At 47.3% G+C, this 13,088-nt stretch overlaps 1 protein-coding gene across 5 annotated transcripts in view; it reads right to left on the reverse strand.

Annotated features, from left to right (window-relative positions):
• The window catches only part of LOC147726050 (disintegrin and metalloproteinase domain-containing protein 33-like), a 396,812-nt gene that overhangs the window by 239,339 nt on the left and 144,385 nt on the right, over positions 1 to 13,088 (reverse strand). The window lies entirely within an intron of this gene.

Raw genomic sequence — 13,088 nt, forward strand, 5'->3', positions numbered from 1 at the left:
TTTGGGTAATGTCCGCGCTTTATAAAAATGCACTAAATAAATAAAATAAAAAAATCATACCTATGCTCTGACAACAATGCCATTAGTCAAATGAATCAAAGTGCTCTCAAATGTGTTTGCTGGAATGGGCAAATATGTTGCTAATGATTACCATAATATGTGCAGGCCCAACAAAGGCTCTCTCAATAAATGCAATGTCAATATATCCCATAATCTATCCCGCACAACAGTATCGATAGCGGCAGAAATGATGTCAATTTATGCCATAATACATGCACAAATGACAATGTTGTTTCCAGTAAAAACATCGTAGATGTACGCTATGATCAAGGCTTGCATAACTATTTCAGTATCAGTAAAGACAATATCGATGTACACTATGATACTGTACGCACAATGTTGAGACTGTCGATAAAAAGGATCCCAGCGATTGCGATATTACTATCTGGAGTTCTAGTGAACTGGCGTCATTGCTGTCGGATTTACCCACAGTGACCTCCGCATCAACCCTGAGTCAGAGATACGTGGTCAGGCACGTCTTGCAACTCACACTCACGCCTATCGAATGACAGGTCACAGGTTGGGTCTCTCTTAACACAAAACAAATGAGCACCCTGGAAAAACCCTGATCGATCCCACAGATGGATATTTGCCCCACAGACAAGTCAGAGGAAATTGGCTCCAATAAAACACATTTGGCTAAAGGCTCAAGTTCCTCTAAAATACGACAAAGTTAGATACCACATGTAGATAGGAAGACTCAGTCAATAAGGGCACGACGTGCACACGGCACGTAGTCATCACTTGCTCCTCATGCCAGACATCTGGACACACACAAACTGGCCCACACTAGCTTCCCCAGAAGTTGAGAGTCCTCTGGGTCCTGAAGCCCAAACTTGTTAACTTATGACTGAGATTACTTTTTCAGGAATACAGAAATTCCTTTATCGTACTTCACAAGATGTATATAATTCAAGCCAAAATGTTGTACACCGAGCGACTTTCCTCAGACGCATTCTGTTGAGACTCCCCCGGCCTCTGTGTTTAATTAAATAACCTGTTACTGTTTTGCCAAACGCCTCTTGTCTTTTAATTTTTTGAAGATAAACTCATATCCGAGGAACATGTTGAAGAAGCGAAAGGAGGCACATAGAAATTAGATATTTGCAGAGGATCACACAATTTGGTCAAACGGGAGAGCCGGGATTGGTCTCAGAGTTCCTGGTTTCAAGATGCGTGATCCAGTCACTAGATAAGGTTCACTTTCTCTCTCCCATTTTACATGAAAGGTTAATGCTTTGTCTTTCCTTTGATGAGCTATATCAGTTCACAGTGCTCAATAAATATATCTCATGCATATTAAATCAAAATGAAACAAGACTTTCGAAAAATAATTACAATGTTACAGGAAAGCAGGGCACTCTGATTTAAACAAAGTAGCGCTTCATTGGCTGATAGTCGTTCCTAAAGAGGACATAAGGAGCAAACTTGTGGCATTTTTCAATAGCCTCAGACCTGGGTGGCATTTCAGATGGGCCTGAAATCTAGACCCAGCAGAGAGCTGTGAAAGTGCTCAGAAATCATCGCATTCTCCTTTGAGCACTTTCACTGCACTCTGGGGGGCTTCACTACGAACCAGCTGCAGAATGGAGACTGCAGAGGGCAGCACCGGTCTGCTGCAGGAGGGGTGGGGGTCCCAGGGCCACACACAGGCTTGCTGTCTTTTGGCTTGAGGTTCAAAGGGGGCCTGGCTTGGGTCTTCAGTCGCCAGCCCAGAGCACATCTATGGCTCTCACTCCAGCCCTTTGGCAACTAACCAGTCAGAGCTGTCATGGGAGCCCCTCCAGGGTGTTTGCTTTCAGGCATCAACACTTGCATTTGCTGTTTTATTTTTACCCTTGTGAGTCTGAGCTCAGAGTCCAAGCCTTCTTGTTGCCACTGGCTAGTAAGCCAGGACCAGAAAATGGTGCCACACATTAAACGGCGCCGCTTCGCAGCCTTGGAAAGTTCTGCAGCTGGATGCCCGCCATGTTGTTTTTGGCCTTCGGACATGTTTCCACGTGTATATGAAATGCACCCAGTCCATCGCTGGAACTTCTACAAACGTACAATAGACGTGCACCTCTTTACCTCTTAGCTCAGGCCTCAGCTTTACTCCTAGAGTCCCAGTGAGGGCCTGGTTGTCAGAGAGGCTGTCAGTCCTATGGACAGCCTTTGGACAGGGCTTCCTCTGGCCCTTGGACATCCAGACTTTAAGAATCTACCGGCAGCCACGGTAGCAAAAGGATACAGACTTTTTGGTTGGCGAGAGAGTCTAGGGTCAATGCGACTGATTTAGATCTTGTTGGACGGGTTACTCCATCTACTCCATCAGAACGATGACGGATGTCCCGTCTGCTGAAATATAAATTGATCCCATTATATCCCATGGAATGTATATTTCGGTGGACGAGATATCCATCACTCTGCACAGTGCCTCAGTTCGGTCATAGCTCCTTGCAGTGAAACGACCTTGGTTCAAGGGTTAAATGTTTCGACCTGGAGCACCAGGGTTGATTCTAGATTGAGACATTGAGGCTGGCGTCCTTTCGTGCTAAACCTGGCAGCTGCCAGTTTGTCTACAAAGCATTAAAAAGACCTCCAAATTTCAAAGGGGAGCAAGTAGCAACATGGGACATTGTCTATGTACGTTGACAGGGCTCATTTCTCCTGCATGTTTGTTCCAGCGCTGTGAAGCTGCTTTGGTACATGCTATGCAACATGCGTGACAGTTCACATGGTTGTGGTTCTGTGCAGACACTAGTGTTCCTGTACACATAACTGTGGTATCGCACAAACATGCGCTGCCATAGACACCTTATATGCTGTGACTGGTTGTAAAATGCCATGTTCTGTGGATTGTTTCTCTGCACTTCCTAGGGTGACTCCTTTGAGAAGGGACTCCTTTGACCCTATTGCATGGCTTGTTGTATAACGCCTATTCATTCAGGTTGCTTCACTGAGCAGACCAGATCATTAGAGCATCCAATCTCACATGTTTATCTTCTGCAACTCCCCTGTGGATTCATCAGAACATGTTGCATGAACGGTTGTATAATGCATTTTCCTAAGGGTTGCTCCACTGGCCTCCTGGTTGGACCCTCAGACCAGAACATTAGAGCAACCAGTCTCAGGGGTTTCTCTTTTGCCACCCCCCCTGTGGACCCATCAGTACATGTGGCATGGCTGGCTGTATAATGTCTACTCCTACAGGATGTTCCTCTAACCCTCCTTTGTGGACTCCAAACCATATAGCATAGTTGATGCCAGACTGTGCTCGCAAGGGAACCGTCCTTCACCTATGGTCACTCTCTACGACAATATTCAAAATGGATTAAATGACAGAATATAGAGAATCCAGGATTGGTAGGTATCCACATGCATGCATGACTGCGTCGCTTTGTAGGGATCCGCAGGCATGCACAACTGTGACGCTGTAGGTATCCGCATGCATGCATGACTGTGCAGCTTGGTAGGTATCTGCATGCATGCCTGACTGCTGCTTGGTAGGTAACTTCAGGCATGTATGACTGTGACCCTTGGTAGGAATATGCAAGCCTACATGCATGCATGCCTGCGTTGCTTGGTAGGTATCTGCATGCATGCATGACTGCGTCGCTTGGTAGACATGGCTGAATTGTTTGGTAGGTATCCACATGCATGTATGACGTGCCCCTTGGTAGGAATCTGCAAGCCTGCATGCATGCATGACTGCATTGCTTGGTAGGTATCTGCATGCATGCATGACTGCGTCGCTTGGTAGACATGGCTGAATTGTTTGGTAGGTATCCACATGCATGTATGACGTGCCCCTTGGTAGGAATCTGCAAGCCTACATGCATGCATGACTGCGTCGCTTGGTAGACATGGCTGAATTGTTTGGTAGGTATCCACATGCATGTATGACGTGCCCCTTGGTAGGAATCTGCAAGCCTGCATGCATGCATGACTGACTGTGCTGCTTGGTAGGTATTCGCATGCATGCATGCATGACTGTGCCGCTTGTTAGGTATCCGCATGTATTAATGACTGTGCTGCTTGGTAGGTTTGTGCATGCATGCATGACTGCACCACATGGCAGGTATCTGCATGCATGCATGGCTGCTTTGCTTGGTCGGTATCACTTGGTAGGGATTCGCAGGCATGCATGACTGTGACACTGTAGGTATCCGCATGCATGCATGACTGTGCAGCTTGGTAGGTATCCGCATGCATGCCTGACTGCTGCTTGGTTGGTAACTTCAGGCATGTATGACTGTGACCCTTGGTAGGAATCTGCAAGCCTACATGCATGCATGCCTGCGTTGCTTGGTAGGTATCTGCATGCATGACTGCGTTGCTTGGTAGGTATCTGCATGCATGCATGACTGCGTCGCTTAGTAGGCATGGCTGACTTGTTTGGTAGGTATCTGCATGCATGCATGACTGTGACCCTTGGTAGGAATCTGCAAGCCTACATGCATGCATGACTGCGTTGCTTGGTAGGTATCTGCATGCATAACTGCGTTGCTTGGTAGGTATCTGCATGCATGCATGACTGCGTCGCTTGGTAGGCATGGCTGAATTGTTTGGTAGGTATCCACATGCATGTATGACGTGCCCCTTGATAGGAATCTGCAAGCCGGCATGCATGCATGACTGACTGTGCTGCTTAGGAAGGTATTCGCATGCATGCAGTGAAGTATTGTGGCTCACTGGTTAGAGGCGGCAGACCCGAGAGCAGAGGACGGCCTGGGACCAGGGTTCGATTCCCGACGCGGCAGGTTTCTGGACCAGGGTCAGCGGACTCGATAATTCTCTCGCCTCGGTGCCCACTCTGATCAGCGATCACACTCGGCAACTCTGGGCACTAGCTTGCCTCATCTTCACTAACGGCCCCACCAGACCGCCGGGGATGCCTGGTCTCACCCTGGAGATACCCATTAAGGGACCATCTCTCAGGGAAGCCAGGAAGGGTTTCGCAGCGGTCGAAGCGCGGAGGTACCCCTTCGGGAGTGATTCCAGCGCTATATAAGCACATAATTAATTAATTAATTAATTAATGCATGACTGTGCCGCTTGTTAGGTATCCGCATGTATTAATGACTGTGCTGCTTGGTAGGTTTGTGCATGCATGCATGACTGCACCACATGGCAGGTATCTGCATGCATGCATGGCTGCTTTGCTTGGTCGGTATCAGCATGCATGCATGACTGTGCCACTTGGTAGTCATCCACATGCATGCATGACTGCACCGATGTAGGTATTGCATGCATGCATGCACCACTTGGTAGATATCCAACATGCATACATGACTGCACTGCTTGGTAGGTATCAGCATGCACTCACTACTGGGCTGCTTGGTAGGTATCTGCATGCATGCTTGACTGTGTCACTTGGCATGTATCCACATGCATGACGGCACCACTTGGTAGGTATCTGTATGCATGCATGACTATGTGAGTTGGCATGTATCCACATGCATTACTGTGCCGACTTGTAGGTATGCACATGCATAACTGCTTCGCTTGGTAGGTATCTGCATGCATGCATGACTGTGCTGTTTGGTAGGTAGCTGCATGCCGGCATGCATGCATGACTGCATCACTTGGTAGGTATCTGCATGCATGCATGACTGTGCCACTTGGTAGGTATCTGCATGAATGGATTACTGTGCCACTTGGTAGGCATCCATATGCATGCATGCATGACTGCGTGGCTTGGTAGGTATCCGACATGCATGCACAACTGTGCTGCTTGTTGGGTATCAGCATGCACGCATGACTGTTGTGCTTGGTAGGTATCCACATGCATGACTGCTTCACTTGGTAGGTATTCGCATGCATGCATGACTGTGCTGTTTGGTAGGTATCTGCATGCATGACTGTGTTGCTTGGTAGGTATCTGCATGCATGCATGATTGCGCCTCTTGGTAGGGATTTGCATGCATGCACAACTGGGTGCTTGATAGGGATTGGCATGCATGCATGACTGTATGACTGCGCCTTCTGTGGCATTTTACTCTTACCCATGATAGGCAGAGCAGCACACTTTCTACGACACAGCTTGCACAGTCTCTGCCAAGCACGCAGGGCAGTAAAACACATAGAGCATAGAGTCCGTGCACACTTTCTGTTCATTCATACACTAGCATTTAGTGCTACACCTTTCTATCCTTCAGTCCCTTTCATTTCAAATTCACACACTGACACATTTGCACCACAATAAGGACACATCTATGGCCCTCGTGCACAACATCAACACACTGCCCACAGAGGCCTCATGGCACACTGAGGCTCTTACATCCAGGGCAGTTCTCTCTCGAGCAGAGTGCTACCTGTCAGCAAATACCCTTCAGCGCCTCATCTGCGATATAAACCGTTATATCAATTTAAAAACATTACATTACAACACAATAATATGTATATGTGTGTACCTCTATGTGTATTAGTGTACACTGACACATTTATTTTATATTACTCAAAGGTGCTATGTACAAATAATTGTGGTACTGACTGTATAAATGTGTTTCAGTCTACTATCCAGGAGTTCGCTAAGGCTTCAACTTCTTGCGGCTACTGGCTGGGTACTTACACTTTCCGCAAACTCGATACCTGACGGTCCTTTCACCCTTGTGGATGGGCATGTGGTCGGCGATGTGGTGCTCCAGGGTGATGCCCCTGCACCTAAAGCATAAGGCTTTGCAGAGATCTGCTTAGTGGGTGTACCACGGTTGCACGGGTTCCATGAGTGCTTGGCCATACCAAAAATGTGCCATTGATTCCTCCTCCCAGGCCTGGTGGGGCCTAGTCTTTAAATGATACATTGTTTAGCCCTCCTTTTACCTACTCTTTCTCAGAGCAGTGTGGATTATCCTTGTCTTGCTTCTTAAAGGAGGATGCACAGGGTTCCTCACCAGAAAATTGTTCACACTAATCCCTTGAAGGCTATACAGGTCCCTCAAAGAACAGGGGCGGCCCACCTGCCTCCAGGTCAGAGAGGGGTATGGACTTCTCTTCCCTTGCAGAGCACCGTCTCCAAGATTCAGTTATCCCCGCCTGCCATATTCAGATATCTCTGTTTGTCAGATTCGGATGTCCCTACCTGCCAAATTTAAATATCCTCACTTGTCAGATTCTGATATCCCCACCTGCCCAATTCGGATATCCCCACCTGCCCGATTCTGGGGCCATAATACGCATGACTGCGCCAACCCTAGTTGTCGATGTGAGCCAGAGTATGCGCCTGAACGCATTACAGAGGATCGGTTTGTAATGCGCCGTGAGGTTGGCGCAGACTTTGAGCTCTGTGTTTGTGTGTGTTGGAAAGTGGGTTATTGGTAGGGGCAAATGTAGGTCTGCCACTGGCAATAAGGCCACTAACACATGATAGGACTCAGGATAGGTCTTAGAAAAGTATTCCTTTGCTTAACCCTTGGTAACGTGGCTGCGAGCAGACAGGCTTAACTTCAAAGACAGGTATGTAAAGCATTTAAAAAAAACACCACACAAAATAAAAATCCAACACCAATTTATAAAAATATGTAATATTTGTATCTTTTAAAAGGCACCAAAAACGAAAATAATCCACTGTAGGGAACCAGAGATATGATTTTTTAAAGATTAGTCACTTTCTAGTGCTTAGAAACCACCAGTGCCCCTTAAGTCATTTCGTTTTCTCTGTCAGGGACACACCTTTATAAATTGTTCTGAAGAATTCTCACCACTGTAGTGGGCCGCCTTCTTCAGCAAGCGGAGTCCAGTTAGAACGCCTTCCTGGCGTTCAGCTTGCAGGTACCAAAGTATCCAACACACAATCCAAGGTTCTGGAATCTCCAAGAGGGTCCTTGAAAGTGTGAAACTTCAATTCCGCAATCCACTTTAACAAAACCCTTACAAATCCACTGGTACTCCAGGCTTTGAATTCTTTGTGGGGCTGTTCAGGTGAGCTCTGTTAACCTGTAGCTTGCAGGGAGTTTCCACTCTTGAGTCTTTTGGCAGCAAGGTAATCCACAGGGCTGTAGTTTCAGAGGGTGCAGTCTTCATAGGTCATGCCTTAGAGTTCCTTGCACACAGCAAAATCATCAGCAGGGCACTTCTTGCTTCATTCAGTTTCAAGCAGCAGATCTGGAGGGCTCTGCCCCTCTCAGATATGTATTCAAAATTCTCTGGGTCAAGCACCAGGCCACTGCTGACCAATGAGAGCAGGACAACTCCTCATTGTTATGACCCCATCCTGTGGAGTATGGCATTATTTTGTCCCAGAGTGCACCAGTCTTCCAAATCCATAATGGCTGATTTTCCAGCAATGAGGTAAGAGCTGGCTAAACACACCCACTAACATCTGCACATACCTTTCTTAAGCCAAGCCCTGACTCTGGGTCAGGGCTGTCTTAGTGGATTGAAACCCAGGCCTCCCTTCTGTATTTGAAGAACATAGTTTACGACGCCACCTCCTGGCCTGGCATTCCTATAGAACAGCACACTGCCCTCCCAGCAGCCTGGCTAATCCACTTAACTCTGACTAATCAGGGCAGACCACTGAAAGGCTGAATTTGGACTTACAAACAAGAAAGTCTCATAACTTATTGTATGTACACTTTAGGAGAAATTCAACAATATAATATTGTTGGATTTCCTACGACCATTCTGGGAAGTCTTTTAATGGTCTGGCTAGTCCTCTCCTATCAATATTTATTAATCAATCACTTCCTACCATGTTAACCTATTGACCATGGGGTTTGCAATGGGGAAAATGACTTGCGCCACTTTTGTAGCACCAGGGCTTATAAAACCATATTTTATAAGTATTTCCTTAATTTCTACCGGACCCCCACCCCCTGTGCAACTAGGGGAGACTTCAGGGGTTCTGAATCTGCAGAAATATTGCAGATCACCCTTACCCAATTCTTCCAGCATCAAAGTCGAATTTGAGCACCTCTTTAAGACAATGTGGGGAGTGAAATGTAACATTTCACTTTACCCAGGCTTCTAAAAACTCATTTTATAAGGGCGCTCCTTATAGATAACTGACCACCCACCCCTGGGATACCTAGGGGTGACCCTGGGGGTCCCTAATATGCAAAAACATGGTCGAGTTTGGGCACAATTTAAGGTTTAAAAAGCTGTCCTGGCCAGCAGTGCAGCTTTTAAACTGACCTCAGGCTTCAGCACAGCACACATGCTGGCGCAGAGAATCAGCTGGCCTCTAAACTGCCATGCCCCAGGATACTGGAGACTTCTAGGTAGTTTCAATCCCCTGCCCTATTACATACTAGGGGCTTAGGTGATAGGTCATGCCAACTACAGGTGTACCCCACCATACTATAGTGTACCCTAGTGTACGTTGGGTGTCTTAACTATGTTCTAATGTGTTCCTTTTAGCTTGGCCCTGGCCCTGGGCCTGGTTAAACAGAGCCCAGGGTCAGTCAGAGTCAGTTACCACCAGTTCAGCAAAAAAGTTGGGGGTGCCCAGGGCACAGGATGACTTTGCAACAGTGTGCGTTTACGTCCGTGCACATATTGTATTAGCGCACAGACGCAAACACACTTAAACACAAACATACTCTGGTACACAACGACAACTAGCGCTGGCACAGTCATGCGTAATATGGCCCCAGATGTTCCTGCCTGCCAGATTCAGATATCCTCACCTGTCAAATCAGATATCTCTACCTACCCAAGTCGGATGTCCCCACCTGACAGATTCTGATGTCCATGCCTGCCCGATTCAGATATCCCCACCTGCCTAATGGGATCTCGAAAGCATTCAGTGTAGCTTCTGGTGCGCCAGTCAGGGCCGGACTGTCCGTAGCGGGCACCAGGTATTTTCCCGGGGGTCCAGATGAGGGGGGGGGGTCGGTTTTGGTCTGGTGGGAGCCGTTTTTGTTTGTGGGGGCCGGTTTTGGAGCAGTGCTGCAATACTCTCCTTTGTAACAAAAGCAGCAGCAGTGTTTCCAACCATCAACCACTCCCCTGCCCCGGGGCTGGGGCCAGTCCAACTTAATTGCCAGGGCTGGTTTGGATTCTCAGTCCGGCTCTGGCGCCAGTTATACTGAAGGCAGAAAGATCTGCTGTGCAAGCACCATGTTTGTGTAACTATGGGAATAAGGGCTGCCATCAGCCCCTTGCTGCTGTTCTTGAACCACTTGACTGCTGACAATAGGGACTCCCTGTTTTTCAGTCCAGGAGGACCCTGGATTCTTGACTCCTGCACTCTCTCTTTGAGCGGATACTTTGTTGTAGCCATGAGGGCTGGGGCTTCTTTGTTTCCATGATCACGATTGTTTCACCGGCTTCACTACGTTTTTTTGTTTTTCAATAACAAGATCCTAGAGTGAGGGGTTGCTAATAAAAAACAACAAACCCAATAGACCAATCCAAGTGGAGTTTCCTGCTCGCACGTGAGGTCCATTAATTCATATCCCTGTCTGCAACCAGCTTCCCCTCTCCTACGGCTGACCATGGCTGAAGAATATATCGACGTTGTGGTTCTTCCGCCTCCAAAGGGGTGGGGGAATGCAGGTGTGGGGGGTGGGGCATCTACATTTTTTGGGCTGATGCTTCCCTCCTGCTAAACTCTACGGGGCTTATTCACAGGCCACTTGCCCTACTTTTGAGTCACTTTTCCCATGTTAAAAATATGGCACAACTGGCACAAGGGTCTTGTACATTAGTCCCTAAATCATGCCCATGTTTTAAGTCTACCACTAACTCTAACTGTACCATTCCTCCACCTCTGAATATTAAAAGTGAGCTACTTCCAGCTCCATCAACAGCCAAACACCGACAGCTGACGCACAACCTGTGTCTTAATTTGGACCTTTACTCCCTTTCTTTATGAGAAACTTGTTTAATTGATGATAACAGTGCGTAAAGGAAGACATTCTGACTACAACCTTCTCTTTGGACTATGCGGTGGGAGACGCGCTCTTGTCTTAGGGTCTAACCATTCAGTCTCTTAAGGTGACGTTTATCCCTGGATCTGGTGTTCTTCTAAGTAATTCATGGTCAGCCTGCCCTTCACCCGGCAGGTCCCTGGCCGAGCTACTGACTTCAACTCTCTCAATGCTCCTGATAGACATCTTACCCTTAGAATCACGGATATGGGTCTCACAGACATAGGTAGTGGCCCTACTATGCTGACCCTACCCCGGACCATACCCTGGGTCCTCCACAATGCTTCGGTTTATGTAAAAGGACTGCTCCCTTAAGTGTACACTCCCCACTTTATGTGATTACTATTTGTAGGTCGACTTGGCACTGCAGCTTTCTGCAGACCAATTGCTACCTGATCTTTGCAATACACACAGAATAGGTGTCGGCTCCACCTGGGGGAGTATTTCTCTCTCACCTCATGGTATTGGCTGTTTGGTGTATCATTACAAACTTCCAGGAAGTCCTTCCATTGGAATGCGTGAAGCACTATTTTACACCTGAGAAGTACACTCAACCTCTAGCGGCATATTTGCAAGCCCCTATCGCCACAGGAAAGCCACTTTTAGTGACGTTCCTGTGGCGATATGTGATTCACCTTATTTACAAGGTAGCGTTAAGCCACTTAATGTGGCTTAATGCTGCCTTCTAAATAAGGCCCCTTACATGCTATACTTAGTGTAAAAGGGGTGGGCAATGGGTGTTGTTTTTGGCGTTCCATTGGAACACCCATTGATTTTGATGCTGCCCCATATTTACAAGGGTGGTGTACATAGGAGTCAACGCCAACATTAAAACCAGGACAAACCTGGTCTTAACCTCATAACGGCTATGGAACGTCCAGCTCCAGTGCTGGACGTTCCATTGCAGCTATGAGGTTCGAACGTTCAACGGCCGACGGCAGCACTCCTGAGGTAGTGGTGCCGGAGGCCGCCGAACGTTCGAAGCACTTAAGAGGTTAAACAGGTGCATGAGGAGAAATGTTTCATTTCTCCTTGTGTTTGCTGTTTACATGCATGCTGCCTTGTGCAGCACACATAGCAACAGCAAAAAGCTTTTGATTGTTTATGTGCAGGAAGGTGTCCCTTCCTGCACATAAACAATCAATTAAAAAAATGCCATTTTGCGACTTCATTACGTGCTGCATTAAGGAGCAGATATAGAAGAATCAGAACACCCAGGGCCGGACTGACTACCGGGCAGTTTGGAATGCTGCCGAGCTGGGGGCTGATTTCCCTGCAGTGGGGGCTGATTTTGTTCATGGAGACCTGCATGTGCTTTGAAAAAATGAAATCAAAACAAATTTTGTTTAGTACACGCAGGTCCCCATCAACGAACTCAGCCCCCAGCTCAGCAGCATTCCAAACTGCCCGGTAGCCAGTCCAGCCCTGAGAACACCATTTAAAAATTGTTCATGTGCAGGAAGGGACACCTTCCTGCTTATAAACACTCCTCTCCTCAACGTAGGCACCCTTGAACTATGGTGCAAGGGTGCCTGGGTTGGCAGTAGGCAGCTAAATTTACCACCAGCTCAGGGGGAAATGCAGGGCTGCGCCATATTGTAGTACATATGGGGCAGCCCTGCGTTTCTAAAGTGACAAAGCGTGTTGTTAGCCTTCTTGGCTTAACGACAGGCTTCACCACTTCTTGAGTAAATATGACCCCTACGCTGTTTGACACATTCACTTCTTTATCTCCTATGTGAATTCTTAACAGAAAACCGGGGGGCATATTATCAAGGGGGTTTATCTCCGCTTTTTTGGCTTTAAAAGCCAAGAAAGCGGAGATAAAATTATCTCCCTATTACCTATCTGTCGCTAACACCAGTTAGCGACAGCTAGTAGGAGATAGCGACCATCTTGGGCCTTGCTTTGCATGTCAGTGATATTTATCACTAATGACATGCAAAGTGGGCGTGCCTAGATGTTAGCGACTGGAAACAGTCGCTAACATCGCTATCTCCTATTACCAACTTTTGGAGATATTCGCGCTGAGCGCGAATATCTCCAAAAGCTAACACCTGCCCCTGAGCAGTTCTTAGCCATGGTATCCAATGGCTATTTGAGCACTGAGGGGCATATCATCAAGACAATTATTGCCACTTTAGCGGCTGTTTGGGGCCGGAAAGCGGCGAT

Source organism: Lissotriton vulgaris, chromosome 3_1, assembly GCF_964263255.1.
Source record: "Lissotriton vulgaris chromosome 3_1, aLisVul1.2, whole genome shotgun sequence".
Classification (NCBI taxonomy): Eukaryota; Metazoa; Chordata; class Amphibia; order Caudata; family Salamandridae; genus Lissotriton; species Lissotriton vulgaris.